This window comes from Cygnus atratus, chromosome 5, assembly GCF_013377495.2.
Source record: "Cygnus atratus isolate AKBS03 ecotype Queensland, Australia chromosome 5, CAtr_DNAZoo_HiC_assembly, whole genome shotgun sequence".
Lineage (NCBI taxonomy): Eukaryota > Metazoa > Chordata > Aves > Anseriformes > Anatidae > Cygnus > Cygnus atratus.
Window position 1 is genome coordinate 29,709,982 of NC_066366.1, and position 24,667 is coordinate 29,734,648.

At 39.2% G+C, this 24,667-nt stretch overlaps 1 protein-coding gene across 37 annotated transcripts in view; it reads left to right on the forward strand.

The window, feature by feature from the left end:
- The window catches only part of SIPA1L1 (signal induced proliferation associated 1 like 1), a 213,894-nt gene that overhangs the window by 35,330 nt on the left and 153,897 nt on the right, over window positions 1-24,667 (forward strand). For 32 of the 37 annotated variants that reach the window (XM_035540174.2, XM_035540190.2, XM_035540173.2 and 29 more), the window contains one exon: window positions 9,545-9,636. The exons of 1 other annotated variant lie outside the window; for it this stretch is intronic. The gene's annotated coding sequence lies outside the window, so the exon portion shown is untranslated. Of the gene's footprint in view, window positions 1-9,544; window positions 9,637-16,698; window positions 16,824-24,667 lie in introns of all 37 variants that reach the window. 4 more of the 37 variants (XM_035540179.2, XM_035540185.2, XM_035540195.2 and 1 more) reach the window with 1 other exon arrangement.

A 24,667-nucleotide genomic window follows, 5' to 3' on the forward strand; every position in this document is an offset into this window, starting at 1 on the left:
CAGAAGGAAGTTTTAAATTCACAAGCACTCTGTTTGGATAATGAGCAGAAGGCAGCATTCTTACTAAAAGGGACATTTTTTGCATGAGTACCAGTGGAAGACCTTGTTTAGCATCTGGGAACAAACATGAAGCGAAAGCTGCTTCCGTGTGGCTGTGGAAGGTCGGAGCTGAGTACTGCATGCTGCTTTGCCTGCACAGGGCGTGATGCTGAGACACTGCGGCTAAGCAGGAGGCTCTCAGGCTGGATCAGTGGTGACTGTGGTGACTATGAATTAATCCTTGGGGCTTTTATTTATTGCCTTGCTTTCCTCTGCCTGCCTTCTCTTTGTGGGGAACACACAAGTGGGACACAGCCCTGTATTTTGTGTGGCAAACATATTTTTACTTCGCAGTGCAGAGCAGGGGTAGAAGACCTTTTGGAACCGAATGCTTTGATTCAAATTCGTGTAGCTGATAGGTGTGTAAAAACAGGTGGGAATTTCAAATGGTGCAGTTTGATTAAGGAAGACTATGCCCTTTGTTTTTGCTGGTTTTGGAAAATGACAACAGGAACGAGAAGTAATGCAAAATAGCATGAGAACTTGGATAATGTGCTGACCAGCTCCTACTTCATTACTACTGCATAACCATTTATTTTTTGTGTGTGTCTGTGCGTATTTCCAAGTGCTTGTTGTATTGATGCTCCAGAGTGGAGTTGCTGCATGCTGTACCTATAAAAGTTACTTACTCTGCTTAATGAGTCTACTCAGTCAAACAAGTCCATTAGTTCCTGAAAATAATGTCTGGTCATGCAAATCTAAGCCAAGGTGCCCGGCTGAACAGCTTGAGCTGTGAGTTTGGCTTGGAGCTGCGTGGAAGGACCAGGTTTCAGGTTGTTGACTTTTATCACTTGCTATGTCTCTGTAAGGGAAATGCATACAAGGTTAAAGCACAGACCTCCAGTGCTGTTTTTTCCTTTCTTAAGAACCAATCTCTCTTTCAGACCAAGAAACAATTCCTCATCTGTTTCCAATGTCAAAGGATAGACAAAGAGCTCTGAAAGCAGTAATTACATAAAGGCATGTGAGAGAAATATCTGGCGTTGGAATCTTCAGTCTACTTTTACTCTCCATGAGTGGTTTTTGTATTTTCTCCATTCCTTAGTGTTATTTTCCAGTTAAAATTGAAGTGTGAGGCTATACAAACTCTGTACATGTCTTTTTCTTTTGGGTTGCAAGCTCTTTGAAGACTTAAGTTACTCATCAAATAAAATTCATTTTTCATAGTGTGGGTTCTGATGCTTGCAGACATTTTCTGTCCTGGGCTTCACTTTGGGGTAATATTTTACTGGCATCAGTCACTGTGCAGCACAGAGCTGCCTTGTGAAGAGCACCAATTTCCTTGCAGCCTGCCAAAAAGTGTATGTGGGTTGGCGGCATGAATGCACCCGTTTGGATGAAATTTTTTTGATGCCGGGATTTAGCCACAAAAAGTGGAAGGAAAAAAACTATACTGAGCCTGTGACTTAAAATGAATAAATAAGTAATTTAGTCTTGCAGTATAAAAATGCTGAAATATTATGAAAAGCAACAGAGATTGCTTAATGTTTTTTCACATTTAAACAATTCAGCCTTCTTCAAAACATTTCAAAATTTGTGGGTAAACTTTTTTCAAAAAAAAAAAGATGAGATTAGGCATTTCAGTAGTGTGTGGAAGAAGCAGTAGATTTTTGGAAGTGAATATTGTCTGGTGAGTTTATGTTAAGTTCTTTGGCTACTGTCTTTAAGTGGAATTTTAGAGTTACCGGATACTTTGCAGTTCAGTGTTTGATCCGCTGCCTCAAGAGGGAATAATACTAAAATTCTTTCCTTCCTTCACACAAAGGTTTGTGGTGGTTGTGCCAGGCACTCATGGCTTGTGAGCGCAAAATGTGGAGGGAAGAGCAAATTGAGTAAGTTCCTGCACTAATGCAGTAGGATTTGTGAGATCTGAGACTATGATGTTTTATTAAATACCCTATTTCCTACTACGTAGTTTTTGATGTAAATTCTCATTTTCCTAGTGGAAATACATGGTTCTGAAACAGAGCAAAAAACGTATTTGGCAGAGTGTCCTAAAATGAAGTTCAAAACCAGTATTGAAAATGAGATTTTGATCTCTGTGGTAGGTTGCAGAACTGACACATTCCAGACCTTCTCCAAACGTACACTTGTCCAAGAGACATCTATGGCAGCATGTGCAATTGGTGTTGTTTCTCTATGGTTTCAGCTGAGGGTAAAAAACAGGATCCTCCCATTCACGAGGTGAGGCTTCACGTTGGAGGCAGCCTAACGTTGCACTTTTTCTACTGGATCATTCCGTGTACCTTTTTTGCAGCAGGATTATTAAAAGATTTATCTCGTAGACAGTTAAATGGATCAGCTTGTGGATCTGCACAGACTTTCTTTTTAACATTTAGGATTTTTTTGGCTTTTCAACCAGAGCAGCAGACTGATCCAGTTTTGCCAGTCGCCACGTACTAGCGTGGGCCCAGGGGAAGACTGGGATTGTGTGGTTGAGGTACAGCATCATATGGCACAGATGTGGCGTTGGGCCACATCCCACTAAACTAGTGGTGAAATTTCATTATTTTACTGCACACGGTGTCAGAGAATGTTGCTTTTGAATATCTTCTTAGTATAATAATCTAACTATATGACAATTAAGCCTAATTAGTTTAATTGTTCTGAAATCTTTATAGAAAAGCTTCTAAACTGTGAATAACTCCCTTCCTTCCTTCCCTTTTCTACTTTTAAAACAAAAAAACAAAACAAAAAAACTTCCCTGTTTTCTGCAGTTCTGTTGAATGAATTTCCTTTCAGTGCCTGATCGTTATTGCCAGAAAGTGGAGAGCTACGATAGGTCAGTGCATTTTTTGTTTAAAAACAACAACAAAAATTGTAAGACCTAAAGACCTGTATTGGCTGATAGGGCCTGCATAATTAAAGTAAAAAAGTTAAGTTTTTCATCTTGCACTAGTGACAAGTACAGTAGCATATCAGCATGAAGGAGAGCTGTAATTTGGTGCTGATGGCAATGTATTTGAGTAAGTATGTTCAAGTAGAAGTCATGTAAAGAAATTGTATCCAAGTCATAACACCCTTTGAAAGGCAGACAGCTTTTTCTGCGTATTCAATTCTTTATTTCCTTTATATTCCTGCATGGTATTTTGTTTTGCTTTTTACTCCTTCATAAAAGGTGACTGTGTTACGCATTCACTAAACGCTAAACGTTGCTTTTTATAAAATGCATTGTGTAACTTGTTTGTTCCTGGGCTTCCTTATGGAAAGGATGTCCTGTGTTTGTTTACATTTGTGGATTGTCTTGTAATTTTTGTGAATGCCATTGCATTTAATATGCTTATGCACAGACACCGGATAGAAAGATTCGATGAAGGTTAGTGAGTTATCAGGCAGCTCCGTATTGCAGTCGGTTTGAAAGAAGAACCGGCCTAAAACTAGAAGCAAGCATGAGGTGAAGTTAGCAAATATTTCTGAAATCTTGCAAGTATTGCTCAGCGAGGGAGGCTGCTGCCCAGGGGCCCTGGGCGAGGAGGTGCAGCAGTGGTACGGCAGTGCTGCGTGTGCATCCTTCTCTGTTCCAACCTTTTTGCTTTATTTTAAAGTTGGGTGATCAGGCTGCTTGGCAGGGTTTCTTTTAGGCAGCGAGGGTGCCGATTTGGCAAGTAAGAACGAAAGGCTGTCCTGGGTCTTGTGCCAGTTTCTCTATCCCGCGCGTGGAAGTGGGTGGCTAGCAAGAAGTCTCGCAGTCCTGTCTGGGAGGAGAGGAAAGCATGAGCGCTGGGAAACAGCTCACTGAAGTAACTTACGTGAAATTTCAGTTTCTGCTTTAGAAGTAATGGCCATATGCTGGAAAATGTCAGCACATGTTCATAGAAATGACTAATTATGAAGTGGAACTTGACTTAATCTCCCTCAATGTTCTTTTTTTTTTTAAATTACATTTCTCAAACTGCCGAAGTTTGTTTGTCCAGCCTTTCAGATAACCAAATCCTGTGGCTGATACGGAATAGCACGTTCACAGGCTGTGGAACAGACAAGATAAGGATGACTTCTAGATAAAAATGACAAAAATCATTTTCCAGGGTGTGGACATGAGTGCTTCTGCAAAGATCGTGCAGATGTTCGTAATCAGTTTATTGAACATGATGTATTTTTACTCTGTTTAAAAAAAGCCACCAACGGTGAAACGTGCTCAGCCACCAGTGTGGAATGCACTGTTGCATTAGGAGTTCACAGTTTGGTGTCTCAGATTAGGCTTTAGCATGGTCACTGGGCCTGTTCAGCCTGGAGAAGAGGAGGCTGAGGGGGGACCTCATCGCGGTCTAAAACTTCCTTGCGAGGGGGAGTGGAGAGGCAGGTGACCAGTTCTCTGTTATCACCGGTGACAGGACCCGTGGGAACAGTGTCAAACTGAGGCAGGGGAAGTTTAGGCTGGACATCAGGAAGAGGTTCTTCACCGAAAGGGTGGTCGCACACTGGAACAGGCTCCCCAGTGAAGTAGTCACTGCACCAAGCCTGTCTGAATTTAAGAAGAGATTGGACTGTGCACTTAGTCACATGGTCTCAACTTTTGGGCAGACCTGTGCGGTGCCAGAGTTGGACTTGATGATCATTATGGGTCCCTTCCAACTCGGGATATTCTATGATTCTTTGGCATACAGCTGCAGAGATTAAAGTGTCTTTTGAATGGTGTGGGACAGACAAGGCTCTATCCAGTAATATGGACTCTGTGTTAGTGGGGAGGGGCAGTGGCCGCCTTACTTTATCCCCAAATATTCATAACAGTGTGTTTGGGAACTGGAAGCAAGAGGTTTGCTTCTGTGTAGGAGCCCACTCATAGCTGAGTGTTTGGGACTTGTATGGTAGGGTCACTCTGTACCTGGGAGTAGATATGGAGCAGTGAGGAATGAAATAGGGATACGATGCTCAGGCTTGTTCTGAGATGCTTGTATGCATAAGCATTTCTTGTTCCCTTGGGTGCTTCTCAGGTTTTAACTGCATTTTGGTTTATTGTAAAATATTTCTAAACTCTCAGTTTGGTGTATTGCATCTTTAGCTGCAGAGCTAACATTTAATAACTCGGGCTTGACTACCATATAACAAATGTTCTAAACTTTATTACATGTTTTTTGAAGTTTTATTAATGCGCTCACCCTCTTTGTCAGGTCACCATAAAGAAAAGGGTGTTGTCTTTTAATTTTAAGTTTAATATCTGGTAAATTAATTCTAGGCATGCGGTTCTTCTTAAAGCATAAAACATTATAAAATGGCAAAAAAGAGAGTTTGTCTGTACAAAACTTCATTAGAGACTTTCTGCCTGTCTTGAGAAGTTTTTTATGAAGCTGGGAAGAATGATGTGAAGTGGTTTACGGTGCTGGATACCTTCATTAGCTCTGTGCTGTAGTTCTTCATCTGAGGTGTTTGTGCAGGTGAGGAAGATGTCCGTACCTGTTGATGCATGCCATCGCAGCGTTCCTCAAACCCTCAGGAGAAAGCACTTGTATGTACAGAGGTGTCATTGGAAATGGCCCCGTGCTTTCCCCACTGCCAGATAGTTTCCCCCTCCTCATTTCCCCAATTTTAGCAGGAAGGGGAGCGCAAGTGCTGTGTTAGCTCATGCTTGGCCCATCTGGCTGCTTTTGCCCTGGTATGTTAAATAAGATCTCACTTGAGGGATCCTTGGTTGCGAGCAAGTGGTTTGGGATATTAATACCTCCAGCTAAGCTCAGCATGCCCAAAACAAGTCTTGCCTGTGATCTGAATTTGTGCAGTGAGATTTGGTTAGGTTTTTCTTCTCCTCTTCTGCCTTAAGTAGGTTCTCCCATAAATTCCTGCCCTAGCTCTGTTGGGCATAGCAGGACAACCTCGGTCACCCCATCTTACTAATGCAGAGGTGACAAGAGCTTTTCTCAGGAAGACTGCAAAGTGCCTTGTTCTCAAGATACACCATTTGACTTCTACTGGTTTCACATGCAGGGAGGGATTTGATACTTCCAATTATTCATTTTATGTAGTGTTAATTGATAAATATTCATCAGAATATTGCTGAGATGAAGCCTGGTTTTATGTTTTTGGAAGTGTATTTGCATTGTTGTGTGTTTTCAAGGAAAGAATGGGAATGAAACGTTAACTTCTTTTTCAAGTGAAGTTAATGTGCTTTTTAGCATGTTCAGCTCCTACTAATCTTGTGTTACTGGGCTTAAGAGCTTGCTTTAGCCTGACTGGTTTTTAGTGCTGCTCTTTGCCTGTAGTTAGAGTGCTCTGTGTATTACTGTGCTTTGGTCCTAATACAAAGAAAGCCCTGCAGCTTATTTTAAGAGCAGTTTCTCTCCAGTCAAATTGTTTTGCTAAATAGTTTTCAAGTGGCATAACTGCACCTAGCACCGTGTTTATACGGTAAAGGTTTTGGAGCTGTCTGAGGGAGGCCAGGAGCATCCAGCCCGGTCCCAGCATGTGGCAGAGCAACGAGGTGCAGACATTTGGGTTCTGGTAGAGACAGGAGGGTTGTCTGGGTCAGGTGCCTGTCTGCCAGTCGGCTTTGTCTGCAAGGATGGAAAACGACCATTTCTTTTATAAGGCTTAACGAGATGTTTGTGAAAAGCTTTGAGACGCTTTTGATTAACGACTGTGTGTAATATGTGATTATATCACACAGAATAATAGAGGGTAGGAGGAGAAAAACTGGCAATGTAATTCTCACAGCATTGTGGAAACTTAAGGCTTTGTTCTTTTTCAAATGTCGTCTTTACATTTAAACATGATTTTTCTTTGCCACTTCCCCCTAATCTTTAGAGCCTCCAAATCAATAACAAAACTAGAAAGAAGCATATCTGCCTTTTAAAGAAAAAAAAAAAAAGAAAAAGAGGGGGGAGATAAAGTATAGGGCATCTCTATGTAGTCTTGGCCAGCTTGGTTTTATGATACTTATTTGTTCCCTTCTGCTGTTCTGTGCCGGATTATTTGTGCCGTTCTGCTTTTACCAGCCTTTCCATTTGGTGGATAACAACTCAGCCCATGAAAACTTGGTGGGTTTTTATTGTTGTTTGTATTTTTTTTTTTTTAAATTGGTACCAGTAGCTGGTGAAATTGCTTGCAGACTTTTCAGTGCTTGCAGACTTTTCAGTCCTGGTTGTTTCACTTCATATAGTTGTAGAGCCACGCTCTACCCTGCTAAGCCTGAGATGGATTGGGTGTTGGTTTCGAGCCTCAGACACCGTCAGGACTAGGCCTGTGGCCTAGAAATTAGCCTTTATTTTGAGAAACACAGTATGAAAAGTGATATTACTGTGCACATTTAGTGGGGGAACAAAAGCAACATAAGTATACGAACCTCTTTTAAAAAAACAAACATGAACTGACCCCAAACCAGCACCCCCCCCATCTTTTTCCTGAGCACATGAAGACCTGCTTTGCCAGAAGAGGAGTGCGTTCCGGTTTTGTGTCCAACCGTTCAGCTTCAGCGCAGCAGCACATGTTCACAGATGGATTTGCAGAGGGGTTTGGGTACGAGCCGAAATCCTGTAATCTACGGATGTGCTGTGGTTGAAGTGGAGGCCAGTAGGCAGTTGTAAACTATATTTTGGCCACATGACTTGCTTCAAAAAAATCTAAATTTTAGGATCAATCTTATGGGCCTGTGTGAAAACCCTTTTCTTTTCGGGCCTTTTAGGTTTGCCCATGCTCCTTCTTCAGACGGCTAATAGTGCTTAAAATTGTATAAAAAATAATTCAGCATGTAAGAGAAATTAAACTGCAGGTAATACCAGTATGCTTTTTTCAGAGGATACAACTCCATTTTACATATCTGGCAATACTTCTGCAGGGCTTTATAGTAAGTTAAAAAAAGACATTTTTCCACTTGTTAGGTATATATAAAGTCCCAAACATAGAAAGTGGAATAAATATTTCACTTAGGGAGAATATGAGCAGCAAATCAAGGATTTTCAAGTAACTGCAGAAAATAAATGTCAAATGTAACAAAGGAGGGGAGGCTGAAAGGAGAGGTAAGCCAGAGCGTAAAGGTACGGCTTGAACTGCTCTAAAGGAAGCTTTATGTTCACAATCATCTTCTTTCATGTTGTGAAACCTGAAATCTGTGAAACCTTTCATGGCAGCAACAACAGGGATTTTTTTCTTGAATGAACTCCAAGCCTCCCTTAAAACCTGTCCATTTTATTAGTGCTGAGACCTGCTGTTTCTGCTCCTCTATCATTCTTATTGCTTGCATGGTTAACAGACTGAAAAAGGGTTGGTTGTACGTTTCTTTGAATGTAGGTGAAAAAAAATTCCAGATGCACATTTGAACTCATTTAAAATTTATCTGTAATTGCAGTAGGACGTTGACAGCTTTTTCTTAACAATCAATACATTCAGCTGTAATGGATTTGGTCTATTTATGGCAGAATAGAAAAGCAGAGAATACTCTGTTGTGAAAATATATAGGGTTTTCTATAGTAAGGAAATTTTGGTTGTGACAGGACAATGTTTATAGTAATTACAGAAAATGAAAGGCATCCATTCTCGATGAAAGATTTGGTGATGGATTGGAATTGTGTACTGAGACCAGTGGTAATTACCCACTCTTATTTCAAGTCATTGTACAGTTTCGGTGATGCCAAAGTTTAGAGGCTGGTGGCCAAGAGGCAATTAGAAGTTTATCACTAACCATTTTAATGGGTTAGCTTTCCACTTACTTCCTGACTCTTGTTATTTCTTAAACTATACCAGTATTAAGCTCTGTGGAATTAAAATATTGTTTCAAGCTGTTCATTTGCATTGTAACTTTTGGGTTGCTTGCTCCATGCTTATTTTCTTTTCTTAAAAACAAATAAAACCAAGAAAAAGTTTTCAGATGAGCCATATTTAATTAACTGAGATGTAATGCTGTGACTTAAGCGTTGAGTTTCATTAATTAACACAGTTCTTGCTCAAGTCTAGCTGATGTTAATGTAATAGTGATTGTGTACCACGCTAAATACAAGTCAGTTGTTTTCTGAAGGGATAACTGCAGGTTACACAGAAGTAAGACAATGGACAGAAAATACAATATCACATGAAAATCATTCACAGTGGTAGGAACCTTAAGGTATAATCAGCTTTGGAACACTTACACTCTCGTCCCTTCCTGGAGTTCAATATAAGCAATGTATGTGATAAAATGGTAGCAGAAACTGAACGCTGTGTGCACCAGTTACTTGATAAACATGAGAAACTTCTGTTTGGCCACTGGTAATGTGGCGGGGCGATGTCATACCAAGCAAGTTTTATAAGAATAAAGCACTAGTTACATGTGAGAAAGATTAGCTGCTTTTCCTCACAAGCAACCTGGGTGGTGGTGGTGGTGTAGTCTTACGTGCCAGTTTTTCTGTTTGCTGCTAGAAAATTTCTTGGGCCCACTTGGAGAATAAATTACTTTTTGATATGTTCTGTAGTTGAAAGGTAATACTAATATTGTCCTATATTGTCATCTTTTTAAAAGTTTATTTATTTATTTTTCACTTAGACTCCCGAATGCTACTCTGTTGAAGCATGTGTCAAAACAAACACCCCTGATGTAATGGAGACTTGGAAACGCTGCATTTGTGTACTTCGAAAGTAAGTAACAAGTTTTCCAATTTTAAAGATGACCTATTAAAAAAATTGAAAGCAACAAAGAACCACGATAGTTAGGCTTTTGCGATTTTAACTTTCTGCTTTGAAACCCTTTGCAGCTTTCTCTTTTATAAAGCTTTTAAAAATTATTTTTAGAATCTTTTGCATATCAGCACCATATCTGTTGGTTCCCTTTTAATTTACAGGTTATGCACTTTGTGTAGTCTGTCAGGTTTAACCTGTATGTGATACCAGAGAGGCCAATACCTATAAAGCATTTTCTGGGAAAAAGATCTGTGAGTTTCCAGTACTAGAAGGCAATGAATTCTTAAGAAAGAATTTGAAAACCCCTCTATAACCGCTTCTCCAATACTTTTCATCTTTCCTCATTCTTCCCCTCTGACAGCTTTAGCGTATATCTGGCTACACTGCACAGGTCATCAGCTAAACCAGTACAAATGTAACCCAGAAAGAGGGAATGGGGAGGAGAAATAAGCTGTCAGGTTACCAAGTTACAGCTTGTGGCAATAGTGAACTAATAGGTAATGTGGCTTGAATTAATCTGACTTCATCCATTTAGAAGGGTTAATGGATTTACCTAATTAAATTTCATTCAAAGTGGTTTTTGAAAGTCTACTGCAACAGAAGAGGGTGGTAAAATTGAGTGCTGAAGCCACTGCTTGGGGAGGGAATTGCACTCTGTCATTGCAAGTGTTTGAAAACTCAGAAGTGTGGTGTTACCCTTATTTGCATAAGCTGTTACGATTTGATACCACAAACCTCTGAATATTGCTATATCTTGCTAGTTCCATAATTTCAAGGAAATGCCACCTGCCTTTGTGGCACCAGGGCCAGAAGAGTATTTTGCATAACTCTGAGATTGGGTGTGAAAACTGCATTGCAGCAGTGTAACTATTAAACCATTTCACTATTACTCTGCCTGTTGTTTCATGTGATATCACTTGGCCAAATGATTGCCATCTGTGCATTATTTTGTCTTATTTGCCAGGCAATGAAGCCTTACAGAGGGGTGTGTGTGTGAGATGGTGACGGGGAAGTCTTTGTAAAGGTGAAATACGTATTTAAAAGTTCAAAGAATTACTTTTTGTAAGCGTAGGCTAATCTGTGATTTTCCCAGAGGGTAACCTGGCTTTCTCTAGTTAAATGGAATTAGCCAACAGTGTTTATAGGGATAGGCTTAAAACAATAATGAGTTATATGGTTCTTCTTAAAGGTTGTTTTCTGATGCTTATCTTAAAGTACTGAAGCACAGCCTTTTTTTTGGGGGGGGGGCGGGGGGGTAGAGGGAGTGGGGAGAGCTCTTAAAAATATTCTGCTACTTCTGTCAAAGTTTATATACAAACAGTCACAGTGTGGAGTAAAAAGCCTGAAAGATAAATAGGACATCTGCTACTTATAGCAGAGGGAAAAATGTGCTTTATAATTCTTGCATATGTTTAAAAATTGGTTCACTGGGATTTTTCACTAATTAATACTATAAAGTAATTTGGCCCTTGGGATAATTTTAGGGGGTTGTAAATACTCAAAGTCTTTGAGTTGGAAGAGCATTTTTCATGTGTTTGCAGAGCTAATTCGTTAAATGTTCTCCTGACAGTTAATTTTTCTCATTGTGAATGGTAGTCATAATCAATATCTCGCTTTTTAGAGCTACTTTGCTGCACTGATTTTGGGGAAGAGGAAAAAACAAGTCTGAATAATACAGTTGAACTGAGGAGGCCTTGCAGAGAAATTGTACATTAGTTGTTGGGAAATAATCTTATTTACCTTTCTAGGGAAAAGGTATAGTCCTATTATTTGGCTGGATGTTGAAAGAACAGCTTCCTTTTTTTCCTGAAAAAGGGCTCAAATTTTGAAAATTAGAACACATCTTAATTAGAATATCTGTTGTAACCCATTAAAGATGAGATATTTGCATAAAAAAACTTAGTGACATCTGTTTTGCTGGGGAGTTTAGAAGGATTTGCAATACTTGTGTGATGCTTCCCAGCAAAGCAGAATCTTCTAAGCTTTGTGTTTTTTTTCCCCCCGTTCTTTTCTTTAAACTATGTATGTATATAAACTGTGTGTATTGTGTGTGTGTGTGTTTTATATATATATATATATATATATATATATATATATATATATATATATAGTAGTAATCCAATCCTGTTGTGATTTGAAAATAGCTTTGGCTTGGTTTTTACTGTCATCAGGCAAAGATGGGTGGTGTTAGCTTGACTGGCTCAGGCTGGCAGAAAACACTTCTGGTCATTGCTGGAGCAGAGGGTGCTTAAAAGCCCGTGGGTGTGAGTTCAGTTGTTCGGAGCAGATTTCCTTCACTGGTGGGAATGGTCATTTTTAGTCACTTCCAGAAATTCCTGTCGTCTGCCTGCGATGCCTTGTCTGAGCCCGAGTCTTTTCTAGCCCAGGTGCATGTTACTAGGGAGACGCTGAATTCTGGTGCTCTCGCTGCAGCAGCTGGAAGCAGCTGAAGTGCAGGGATTTGCACACTGTGTGCTTAAATGATAACTTTCCAGAGTTCATGCAGATCAGATAAAGATGAGCAATCCAAACAAGGCATTGCACAATAGAAAATGTACTCCCTTAACTATATGAGATCTTTCCCTCAGGCTGAGACAACGCAGTTTCAATATTAATTGCCTAATGCTCACAGTACACCAAGTAGTTCAGGCAATTATCTCAGGAGCTGGCTTTGTTTTGCTGCACCTAATGAACTAGGCTCTATTCGTGGTTTAATTTGTTATGCACTATTACTATGGTAATAGAAATATTTAAAAGTGTTTAATTCTTAGAATGTATGCTTTAAAATCGCAATCAAGGGTGTAACTTTTTGCCCCTTAAGGAAAATTTTAGTGCTCTAATTCCTGAAATTTAATAACTGTTTCACAATAAAATCACAAATAACCTTTTACCCTACATCCCATATTTCATGTAGCTGTTGCTACTGAGTATGGTGTTCATGGTCCATAATTGTTCTGTTACTATTCAGATATAACTGATTTTTTTGTAAATCTTTGAGGCATGCCATGTCAAAGCATTAATTTATCATCTGACTGTCTAACAGACTGCCTTTAGACAGACAGGTGGCAAAAATCTCATCTACATGCGATTTTGTAGCTCACTAGGAGAGGGAACTGCAAGGCACTGTACATTGTCCACATCCTCCTTTCAATATTTGCCAGTATGATTATATAAAAAAAAAACCCAAACCTTTAGTTTCAGCTGCACATTGTGGGGGAGTTGGGCACTTCATTGCAACTGGATGGATCTGAATAATAGTGTGTGGAGGGACCTGCAATCTAAGCCGCTCAAAGTTGAAAGCAAATCTTTTCTCTTCTTTCTGAACTGACATCTGAAAGAAATAAGATTAGCTGGAACTTCAGCCTCGTTTCATGGATTTTAAAAATAGAATGCGTGAAGGAAATCCCTCCTTGAACCACAGCTACATAAAAAGGTTCTTCTCAAATAACACATTATCCTTGCTCTTTCTGTTCTGTGCATTAATGGTCAATGTGAAGGTAGAAATGCTGAATGAAACAGTCATGTAATGCATTTTTCTGCCATACCTAGGGGAACAAGAATTTATATAGTAAAATTAATTTCACTTTTTTCAAATAAGATATTCATTGGTTTCACTAGTTCGTTTGGAGTAGAAAAATACATATATAAATGTTTAAAAAGGGGAACCAGTCATGTTAATTCAGTGCTCAAAGGAAGCAATATCACACTTCAAGGCATAGTATAAACTTTTTCCCGTGAGCCTTCACCACAAGTGCCTTTTAAGTAAGTACATGCCCATCTTTCAGACCAGAAATGGTTATGCTGTGGAAAGGGGGAGAGGTAATAAGTAGGCACTGGAAACTGATAATACAAGAAACGGAAGGTGAAATCTATTGCAGCTCCTGATGGCTGCATCAATTATGTGCTTTTTTTTGTGCTTTAGGATGGCTATGCCATTCTCCGCCAATACAGGAGGACCCCTAGTAGAGTGCTCTTTATTTCTCTTTTTGTAAAGAACTGGGCTTTCCAGGCTATCTGTTGTGGAGAGACACTAGAAACAAAAAGGCATGCCACAAGCTCATGTGTTGGGAATCACAGCTGGGGAGCATTGCTTTTCAGAGAGTCTCCAAAATCCCACATATGTGCCTTTGCGCTTCTGACACCATTGTTATTTCTGAATCTTTATTTTGTCAATCCTGACTCACTTCTGGTCTTTCCTTCCTTCTTAAGAGAAAGAACATCATAGCTGTCCTGTCAGGAGTCTGAGTTGATACTCTTCAAAATCTCACGACTTCTTTGTTGCCCTCTTTTTAGAGGTTTAAGATAATTCTGCCTACTTTAAAAGCCTTGTGTAACCATCCCTGGGTGTGTTTGCTGTTCTAGTGTGTATAGCTGTGATTCTGAGGGTAGGAGAGGAAAATGACATAAGTATGCATATATATGTGTGTGTATATTCATATATATGAATACATATTTCAGGTATATATTTCGTATATTCAGATGTGAAAACGCAGAATATATATTTGGTGTGTGTATATATTTAAAAAAAATCAGAAATAAAAACTTTCCATAGAGCATGCAACTACCTAGATAGAGATGTTATGTTAGTACAGGTTTCATTAATGCAATGATTGTTCAAAAGGCTAGATGCTCCTTGATTTATGAGCATCTATCTGTGCTTGCTTTTAAATATAAAACTTAAGGTAGTGATGCAGCTCTTGTGCAACAACGCATGGACCTTCTCTGTAGTACGACAGAATTGAAGTTTTAATTGCTTGGAAGAGACTCAGGCAAGCTGGAATGTGCACGCTGTTTCTTCCTGTTGCTGGAGTAAGGAAATAAACTGGTCAGTTCTCTTCTGCTCTAAGACTGACGTTTGACAGCAGCTAAATTGATCCAATCTAAGAGGAAGAGGAAGTACTTGCAGAACACCTTTTCCTTTAGGAATGGACTGTTCCCATGGGTTTGCAATTTGAATGTAACTTCGTATGGCTTAAAGCTGAAGCGTATCTTCATAGTAAATGTGACACTTCAAGTTTTATTTATAGTTGCATCTTGAAATAGTATTGTGATTTGACACTGAAGGAAAGTACACAAATTTAGCATATAACATAATTGCATAATTCATATTTCCGCAGTTGCTTTGGTCTTTTTTGCATGTTAGAAAATTCATGCTTTATTGATGACAAAAAACAATGCTGTGAACATGAAGAAATTCAATTAGAAATAGTTGCTTTTCTGATTAGCCATGATAAAAATCAAGACTTGAGCATGAAATTGAGAGATCTTGTATCTAGATTTTCTTCTTGTCTGTTCATTTCTTGTCCAACATTTTATGTTAAATCAGAACTAAAGTTGCCCTGACCTTTCTGATGTATACTGGTGCTGTCTAATGAAGACAATGTCTGTTCGTAAGGTGTTAAGTGTAAGCTAGGAAAAACCATTGTGAACACTGAGACTCCTAGCTAATTATTGTAGTGATAAGCTTAGGACTGTTTTGATCTTAGTAGTCTAATTTGATTCATTTTTAAAGTGTTGAGTGGCAAAATCTAGTAGATGAAGTGCAGGTACATGGGAGTTTGCTACTAGTCTGGCTAATACAAAGAAAAACGTGGGTGTTTGGAAATGTCTATTGTGCACATTCAATGCAGGGAATGTTAAATGGTTTGAAGGGACCACTAGAGGTCACGTAGTCAGTACCATACTTGAAGCAGGAAGAACTTTTAGGTTAGATGAAGTTGCTCAGGACCCTTTCCAGATGACCACTGACTATTTTTAGGATGGAGCTGGCTCTCTAGGCAGCCTGTCACAGTGTGTGCCAGGTGTTTCTGTGCTGTCCAGTGAACAAGCTGCTCTGTATTCATTTTGGCCCTTGTTTTCTGTGTGAGTAACAGAGGCTTCTGAATTCTTGGGTCTGGATGAACTGTCTGGCAAGGGTCTCTGTGGTGTTTGTTGTTGGAACCTGGATTTGGAAGATCTTGGGATCTGCTGTAGTTGCAGAGAAAGTAGCTGGGACACAACATCAAAGTTCATTGCTTTATTCAGCGCTGGAAAGAAAGTTGCAGCAAATATTTTATCTATGAAGCAATGCAAAGATGAAAAGACCTGATGGAGAATTGAGAGAAGTTTAGTTGACTTTTGATTACCTGTGGGATGACTTATCAAGGTTAAGGATTATTTGTGCTTAGCACTTTTCCCACTTCCCCTGAACCACACCTTTCATTCTTATGATCTCATATTGTCCTTACTTTTGATAAGGTGAGATATATGTGATGCTTATGATACGAAAATGTAGGCTACTTGTTTTGTATTATAGTTATCCAGTTTACTATTCTTCTTCCCTTTATTACCTTGACAATTAACACTTGACTATACCTAGAAACTTTCCTGTGTGCTTGGCTCTCCTCTTATTAAGAGTAAAAATGAAGAGTCATGTCAAAAATCATGTCTAATTATTCACTAAGTAAGGGCTCCTCAACTTTGATCTAAACCTACTTATCTGGAAAGCAGCAGCTTCCTAATACGCAGCTACGCCCAGCGTTTGGTGATCTAGATACTTCTGGAGGGCAGGAGTGCCTATTATTTAATGTAATAAATGTAAAGAAGAAAATCTATTTCTGTCTTGATTTAGTGGTGGTATGTTTTCATTTACATGAGAAATAAACGTATCTGGTTAGCAACAGTAAGTTGCTAAGTTTGTGTTCCAGGTTGTTGCTCTGACCATCCTTGTAAAAAGCATGAGACCATGGATGTGGAAAACCATCCACAGTCTGGATGTGAACTGGCTTTCTTCTTTGTGTCCCAGCAAAGGTGCTCCACTGAGGCCAATTTCAGTGATGTGCTCCTTTCTTTGAGGGGTACTTTGTGGTTGAATGGGTCCTCTCCATCTCGGATTGTTTGTTGGTTAGAATAAATTGCGGAATCCTTCTAGTACTTGACGTGCATCCAACTGTGTGACTTGTCCAAAACTCAGGTTGAGACTGCCCCACCAAAAAGTTGTTCGTAACCTTACGGTGAGCTTCCCATCTGAATCTGTTCAAGGTGCTACATCCCGTACATACACTGCAGCTCTTGCTCCTGTTACTGCTTGCAGCAGAGGGAAGTAGTGAAGTCTGCCCAGCTTCCAGAGCAGTCTAAATGTGACGGTGTCAACTGTAACTGCTGAGGTGAGTTCCAAGGGAAAGGAGGCTGCTAAGCTGGAGAACAATATTTAATTTGGCAGTAAATTTTATGTTGGTATTCCTAGGGAGCTATTAGCCAGTATTATGGGGGGAGGAAATACAGTCCTGGAAACATGTGGAGCTTTAAGGCTCAGGTAATAAGGAAGAGCAGATCACCGCCGTGACCAGAGGTGGGTGTCTAGGCCCAGGTTTAAAGCTTAGTTACAAGATGAAAGGAACTGTCTGCTAGTGACTGAGAAGGTTTAATCATTACTGTAAATTGCTTCTGGAGCCTGTCTGTAACAGTTGACTGAGCTAAAAGCTCTGAAGGGTTCTGTTTAAAGTAAGTATTGCCAAAATGTATCAGTAATCTAGATTTTATAGGTTTGCAGATACACGTTAAACTCCCAATACTGGGCATTGCGTTCCCATCTGTTGGGGTAATTTTGTAAACCTGAGATGTAGACAATTTAAAGAGTTTTGGCTTGTAATTGAGTCTTTAAATGTTAATTCATCATGCAGTAGTAAAATGATTGATATGCTTTTTTTTTCCATAAAAACAGGATGTCTGTTGTTTAAAAATAGTCCTTGTGATCCCCCACCCCCGCCACTCCCCAGGTGCTTTCTGTCACTGTCTAAATGTGGCAGCTCTTAAATAGCCAATTCTGCCTTCTTTTCAGTGGGGTTCTTGCTGTCAGGCTTCTTGCAGGCTGCCTTGTTAGTGGCAAAAATGCCATTGAAACCACAATGTGTAATTTTTTCTCATTATGAAAATATGCCCTAGTTCCAGGGTGGTTTAGTTTTTAGATTAAAATGCACCTTGCAATGAAGACACTGCATTGAATTTCCTACATTGGCTTTTTTCTGGGGGGGAGGGGAGTGGCTTGGACGCATTCAGAAATCTTCAGGTTCTGAAGTGAAAATGAAAGCAACTGCAAATCAGAAGTTTAGGCCTCATGTGAGGGGCTGCCCCATAGTACAGTGTGTCCCTGTGGCTCATGGAAGCCTATCTTTGTACACTTCTGCATTTCCAAATATTTTGGCTTGTTTTTGTTAAGGAGCAGGTTCTGTATTTGGTCTGCAGATTATTTATTTTGGGCTGAAGTTTGGTAATATTATTTAAACACCCCAAAATTTGGACCTAGGATTGGGCTCTAAGCTGTCCAACTGCCCTGTTGGCTCGCTGACAATTTTGTGAGCCATCTGGTTCAAACAGCTAAAGCTGTATCATGTTTAAGTTCGTCAAGATCAAGACACTTTTTTTTTTTTTTTTTACTATCTTCTAACCCAGTTTGTTTGTATGCCTTAGAAGCTGGTCTTATTGGAGATCCTTTTGTGCATTAGTTCAGTCACTTCTATGCGTTTTTTAAAATTCTTATTGGTGAAAGGCATACCTTGTTGCCATTTAGTCTGCAGTGTTTTTTTTTCCTCCAGGTGTGTGTTCTTATTTAACATTTGTTATGAGGAAGATAACAGTGCGGTAATATAGGTGGGAATAGAGACTGCTTTGGAGGGCTTCTTCAGAGGGATACAGAAATGCACATGGAAGGAAATCTGTAATAGCGCAGTAGAATGACCATAAGAATACCGGTATGAGCAAAGTTAGGTCATGTTTTAGGTTGCTCCTACTGAATAGAGAAGAGCAAGATTTCTCAAAACTGGGGCCGAAATCCAAAGTGATACCAGTGTTAAAAATCATCTGTAGTGTTAATGGAAAGGATCTGAAATTGGTGGAGATTTTAAGCTAGTTTTCTGTACTAACTAGTCTACTGCTTTGGGCACCACAATCCAGATCTGTTGGGTTATTCCCATTACCTGTGTTTTTGTATTTTGTAGTTTGATCATTTGAATTCTTATGTAGATTTATGTATTTTTGATATAAAAGATACTAGAAGGGCCACAGCAGTCATCTTCTGACATGTATTTGCATCTCCATTTTGAAAGGTACCCATTTTCCTTTTAAAGTGATACTGAAATACTAGTATGCGGGCACTTGATATCTAGCACTTGGGTTCATTTATGGTCAAACACTTGTATTTATTTGTCTGTCTGACCTGTTTGCTTTTTCTCGTGAACAGGAAGGGAATTGGAAATGCAAGACTATCTCAAGGAACACGATGATGTCAGTGACTCATTTGTTTAATCTAAAACTTACTGTGAATAGGTTCCACGCTGACTGACAGGGTATGACTTCAATGAAGTTCTGGCTATTTGAAAATCAAGGCCAAAAATGATTAATATGAGATCTGTTTCTCAGTTTCCCTTGTATGTTCCACCTGTGGAATGCACCAGAGGTAACTACCCCAGTGCTGTTAGGCGCACTCGTGCACCACTTCTGCATCTCCCTCTCACTGCTCCAAGATGTTCTCAGGGTGAGGCTATAAAAAGGAATATGGCAGTGAGGAATATGAGGACATGTTGCCTCGTTTCTGTCCAACCACAACAATTTTGCTCTTGAATTTCAGATCACAACTGCAACCGTAGGGAGTGTCAGGCTTGAGTGATTTGATGGACACACCCAGGGCGTATGCTAAAGGAGTATCAGAAGTTTTTTAACTCCTACTCAGGAAACTTCATTGGTTTATCTTAGAATAGAGGAATATCTCCTAGCTCATCTGTTTTTACCCTTAGCTGCCTGAAAAGGAAACCGCAAAAAATCTTCTAGAATTGCAAAATCTGGAATTACCAATAAAAAAAAATACTAGAAGTATTAACTGCAGTGGCACTTAGCTGAATCTTATTTATACAGGGCATCTAGGAGAGAAGATGGGATAAGGGGGAGAGATGCAGTTGTGCTTAGGTGAGACAGAGCAAAGAGTTGTCCTGGTGATCCCGGGGGGTTGCATTAGCCCTTCTTATATCATGCTAGTGGACCTCTACTTACCTCTGAGTGTACACCTGGGACTGGTAGCAGCATGACGGTATCACTGAAAATGAGTTTTTTGTTGATAGAGGTAATCACATTCAGGAGGCATGCAAGACAATTTTTTTTCTTAAAGCAACGAAGTATTTTGCTCATTGGGTCTGGTATAGCTCACAGAGATCCACTAGAAATTTCTCTGAGCTATACCAGAAGAGGTCTGGGTGGGTAAGTGAAGAGATGTTCCTTGCTACGTTTGTCAGTTAATGGTTGTTATAAAAGGACTCAATTGGCAAAATGAGTTAAAGGTTTCAGCCTCTCGTGAAAAATCTACCTTTCACTAATGTTTGTTTTACAGGGTGGTATTTTCCATGGGCTTCACTGTAAGTTTTTAATTTTCAATTTGTTTACTTATCTTTTTTCCCTGAGCCTCATGTTTATAAATGAAAAGCTAGGCAACATGCCTGAGATGACTTAGAAAAACAAACTACCCCCCCCATGCACAACCAAAAAGCTTGTCTGTCAGCCTATTTTATTTGGTTAGGACAGTTGAACAACATGAGCCTGAGAAACTTCAAAGTTCTTTTTTGTGTGTCCTGTCCTATCCTGTCCCCGCCCCTGCACCCGAACCAAAACCTAGTTTGTATTTGGTCTGCCTTTTACAGCATCTCTATGCATCAGTTGGAACATGCGTATCATACTTGAATGCTTTATAGGAGTTGCAAAGGATTGGCATATACTTTTACAAAGCCTTGGACTTGTGACCTGATACCTAGTTTATCTAACCTAGATGCCCAGGTTGGTATAGTAAAGAACAACCCAACATGCTTCAAAATTTTTCTGGTTTGTAGAACAGCATACAGAGCTATTGAGCTGCAAACATTCAAATCTCTTCCACATGAAAGCGACAGATCTAAGTGAATCTGTAGCTTCTTAACACCAAACACGCCCTTCAAATTCTCCCTTAACTCTTTGAGGTGTAACTATCCACTTCACTGTCCAACAAGTAAATAACAATTTTCTGCTGATTGTTTGCAAGAGATTGCTGTACTCTGAAAATTACACAGTGGGGTATTTGGGACAGGATTCTCCACCAATGCTTTAACCGAAGTAACTGAGAATGGTGTATTGCATTTCTCCTTTAGTATTGCAAATTTGGAGGCAGACTGTGCTGAAGATAAATCTTCAGTCAAAACAGATTTGCATTCCTTGTCTAGGTTTAGCGAAACAAAGAGTATAAAAAAAACCCTGAAAGGTAGGCTTTATGCTCTTCATCTTGTCTTAAAGATAATGACTTCTGGTAAATTCCCTGATTTGAATACTACTGAATACAGAGTTGGGACTTCCTGGGAATGTTTTTTCTGTATTATATGTAGTACATTGCTACTGAGGAATGAGTGATTGTGTATTCAATGGTAGTGATAATGCAGAAACACCATTGCAATACAGTTGCTGATAAGTATCCTTTTTTTATTGGTTGCGTGCCCCTGTTCAGGTATTGCTGTGTATGTGAAATAGCTAACTTTGTGTGACTTTCCCTCACCTGCCAATAACTGTTGTAAATTGTGTTAATACAATGTAAGCAATAGTGGACAAAAGAGAAAAGTACCTTTTGGTCTCACCTTATAAAATGGTATGTAAAATGGCTGTAAAATAACCTAGTTTTTCTTTGAGTGAATGCAAAATTCCACGAGCAGAGTTCCTGGATGTTGTTACCAATTACTAGTATTCTATTAGTTTTTTTTGGTATGTATTATTGCAAATTATCTAGGGCTGACCCAAAACAGAAGTGCTTTCCTTTGATCAAACAGGAAAAATAAATTGTTCTGTTTTAAAATGTTAGTTCCTGAAATTAACAACATTAGGGTGTGTATTCTAGATTTGTAAACAGTGTAGCTAGCTTCAGAAATAATATTCCCACAAGTAAAATTATTTATGAGCATTAAAGGCCTGTTTTTCAATTGGATACTTTAGTAGTAGTTTGTCAAAGGTTAAGTAGCATTATTACTTATCATAGGTAGGAAATAAACTGAATTAGTTTTGTTGCTGGAAGCCAAAGTTTGAGAACTGTTAACACTTTGTGTGTTCTGTTCTGGATTTGAGACATTAGTAGTACCATGAAGCTCAAGTGGCAAGCCTCTCTGGGCCACTGGCTTCCCTAATTGTGAAGGAGGGAGATATTTGTACCTGAAGTTTTTATTTAATTTTAATCTGACATAAGCTGAGTGAGCAGTTCTTCCAGCCACAAAAGCCAAAATCCTGCAACAGCCTTTAAGGTATATTCACACGTGAAAGCTGTGTAATTCTTGTTTTTGTTTGCCTGTGTCAGAAATTCGGTTCAAAGCTTCCTGCTGTATCCTTTTCTGATGAGATCTGCAAATCCAACTCTTTATGAAGGTCAAGTCTTAAAAAACTATGATTGCTTCTTTGGTTGTACCTTTTATGAACGCTTTCTTAAAAGCCAGAGGGCTTATCTATGATTTAGTCTTCACACAAGTAACAAGTATCTGTCCCTATGTACTGTTTCACAACTTGATCCAATTTAACCTGCTTTTTTCTGGCTTGTCCTTTTTTCTCTGAGCTATAAGCATCTCTTAAGGTGACTGTGTGTAGCGTGCTATGACTTGGAGGAAAAGAAAAATTAGACACCTTGTTGAAAAGAAAATATTAGAAATACTGTAGTATACAAATATTTCATCTCTAATCTCCACCATTCACCTTAAGACTATATCAGATTATTTTCTTGAGCTTGAAAAACTTTTCAAGTTTTTTTCCTCTTTTTCTCTATTATATGCATAAGTTGAAGTGTTGCCAAAATCTTGCTTGGCTTTCTGTGCATTATTCCCGTCAGTGGATTGGCTGATAATGGGAAGATCAGTGTGTGGTAGGCATAAGTCTTCAGAGGCATTGATGTCTGACTTGTACAACTGTAGGTAATTTTGGTAAACACCTCTGTTTGCCTTGCTGCAGGTGTGCATAGCCAGGTGGAGGTGTCATGCTGTGTAACATAGGATTCTCATTACACTAAGTATATGTAAAGTTGCGGGTAACTTTATTTTTTAAACTACTGCTGCTACAGGAGCTCCCTAATTATCTCTGCATTAATGGAAAACAATACTTTGGTTTGTTTTCTCTGTACAAACAAGCTTTGATATATTCTTACCTTATATTGTCAGTTATTGTAATCTTTCTAGACCTGACATTAACCTACGCTGCTTGCTAAGTCAACCAAATCCAGCATTTGCTGCTCTGACTTTATTTTGTTTTAGGTCTACAATTTTTCTGCTTAGCTTGTGGAGTAAAAGAGATGTGGAAAACCACGATCAGCTAACGTAAAGCCTTTTTGTTTAGAGTTTGGGATTAGTGAAATTATCCATGTGTTGTTCGCTGCACAGCAAAAGGGTGCATTTTGAATAGACATAATCTTTAGATTCCTGATTAAATGCTAGTGACACAATTGGCCTGATGCTGAAAGCATCTTGTGTGATTTCACTTTTTGTTGATATCTAGCCTTTTCCCCTACTGTGACAGTAATGCCTGTATTAATGAACATATTTGAGTGAAATTGATCAGATTGCATGAGAATTCAGATAATTGCATTCTCCTTCTTTCCCCTCTGCAAAAGAGGAAAGAGTCGATACATGTGAGCTACTGCAGTGTCCTGCAGTGCCTTCCGAAGCCCAGTCATTTATTATTGAATGTTTTTATTTTATTCTGTAGATAAAAAAAAATAAGGCAGCATTGTGTTTCTTATTTATATTTTAAGGAACTTGGTGAAACTAGAAATAAGTATGGATTAAAGTCAATGTAATGTAGATTTGGTTATAAGAAAAAAATGAAAAAAGACCCTTTATTTATAAATAATTTCTTTGGATATGAGAAACCAGAATAATGCAGAAAAATCTTGCTTTTTTAAGTGGTGAACCGATAGGCGACCAACTCATAGTTTGTATTAAATGAGTGTGACCCAAGCTGGGAGGTGTTTTCACTTCTATAATCAAAGATCTGCAAGCATGGCTGAGCCCCTTCGATACTGCAGTTGTGCCTAATGCTCTGGAGTAGTCAGACTCACATCGTGGTGGGAGTTGCAAGGAGAGGAGTCTTTGGAACACCTGCAAAAGTAGTATGAGAAGTACTGCTTAGGTTTAGCTGCTGATGTCGTCATTTGAGAAAGTAATGTTTCAATTGGCTGCCTTAAGTCTGCAAATGCCAGCTTTCAACCGCTTTCGAGGGAGGTCTTCTGAGATTCAGAAAGTTTTTGTCAAACAGGCTTTTAGCAGTTAGTCTTTGTATTCCTCATTTGAATTCTTTTACATCTATTTCATTAAATATTGATAAATGTAGAAATGTATATAGTGAACAGCAGACTGCAGTTTAAACTACCACATATGAAGAAATCACTTTTCCTAGGAAAATCAGTATCTAATGCATAGGAACACACCCCCATCATTTTGGATAATATACTGCTTCAAATGGTGACTGTGCTAAGAAAAGGACCACATAATCAAGTCCTAACTGCTGCTATAGAGACATGAATATCTTCCAGTGGAAGTCCTCATCCCTAAACGCCTTTAGGGAAGGATTTTGAGAATAGCTTAGATACTGTAGGTGACTCAGGCAGCAGTGACCATAAGAAGTATAGCCAAGTGCAAATGAGATGTCTAGTGTATCTGAAATGCAAACTAACATCCACCACTTCCAGACTGACAAGCCAGCATCGTGTGCTTGAATATTTTTATATGTGGGTTTAGGAACCGAAGTGCAGGGTATTTGAAAGAAACATCGTTGTTCCAGAACCGTAAAATTGGATAATTCACATTCCTAAAAGGTGTATTAAGTGCTTCATCTCCAGCAAGGAATGAGACCGCAGCTGAAGCTACAGCTTCCATATCACTGTGAAGGCCAAACTTCCATTTGGCCTAACAGCATGCCAGAGGATCGCACATGCATCTCTTTGGCAAAGCTTGCAGCGAATTTCCAAAGTTTTTCT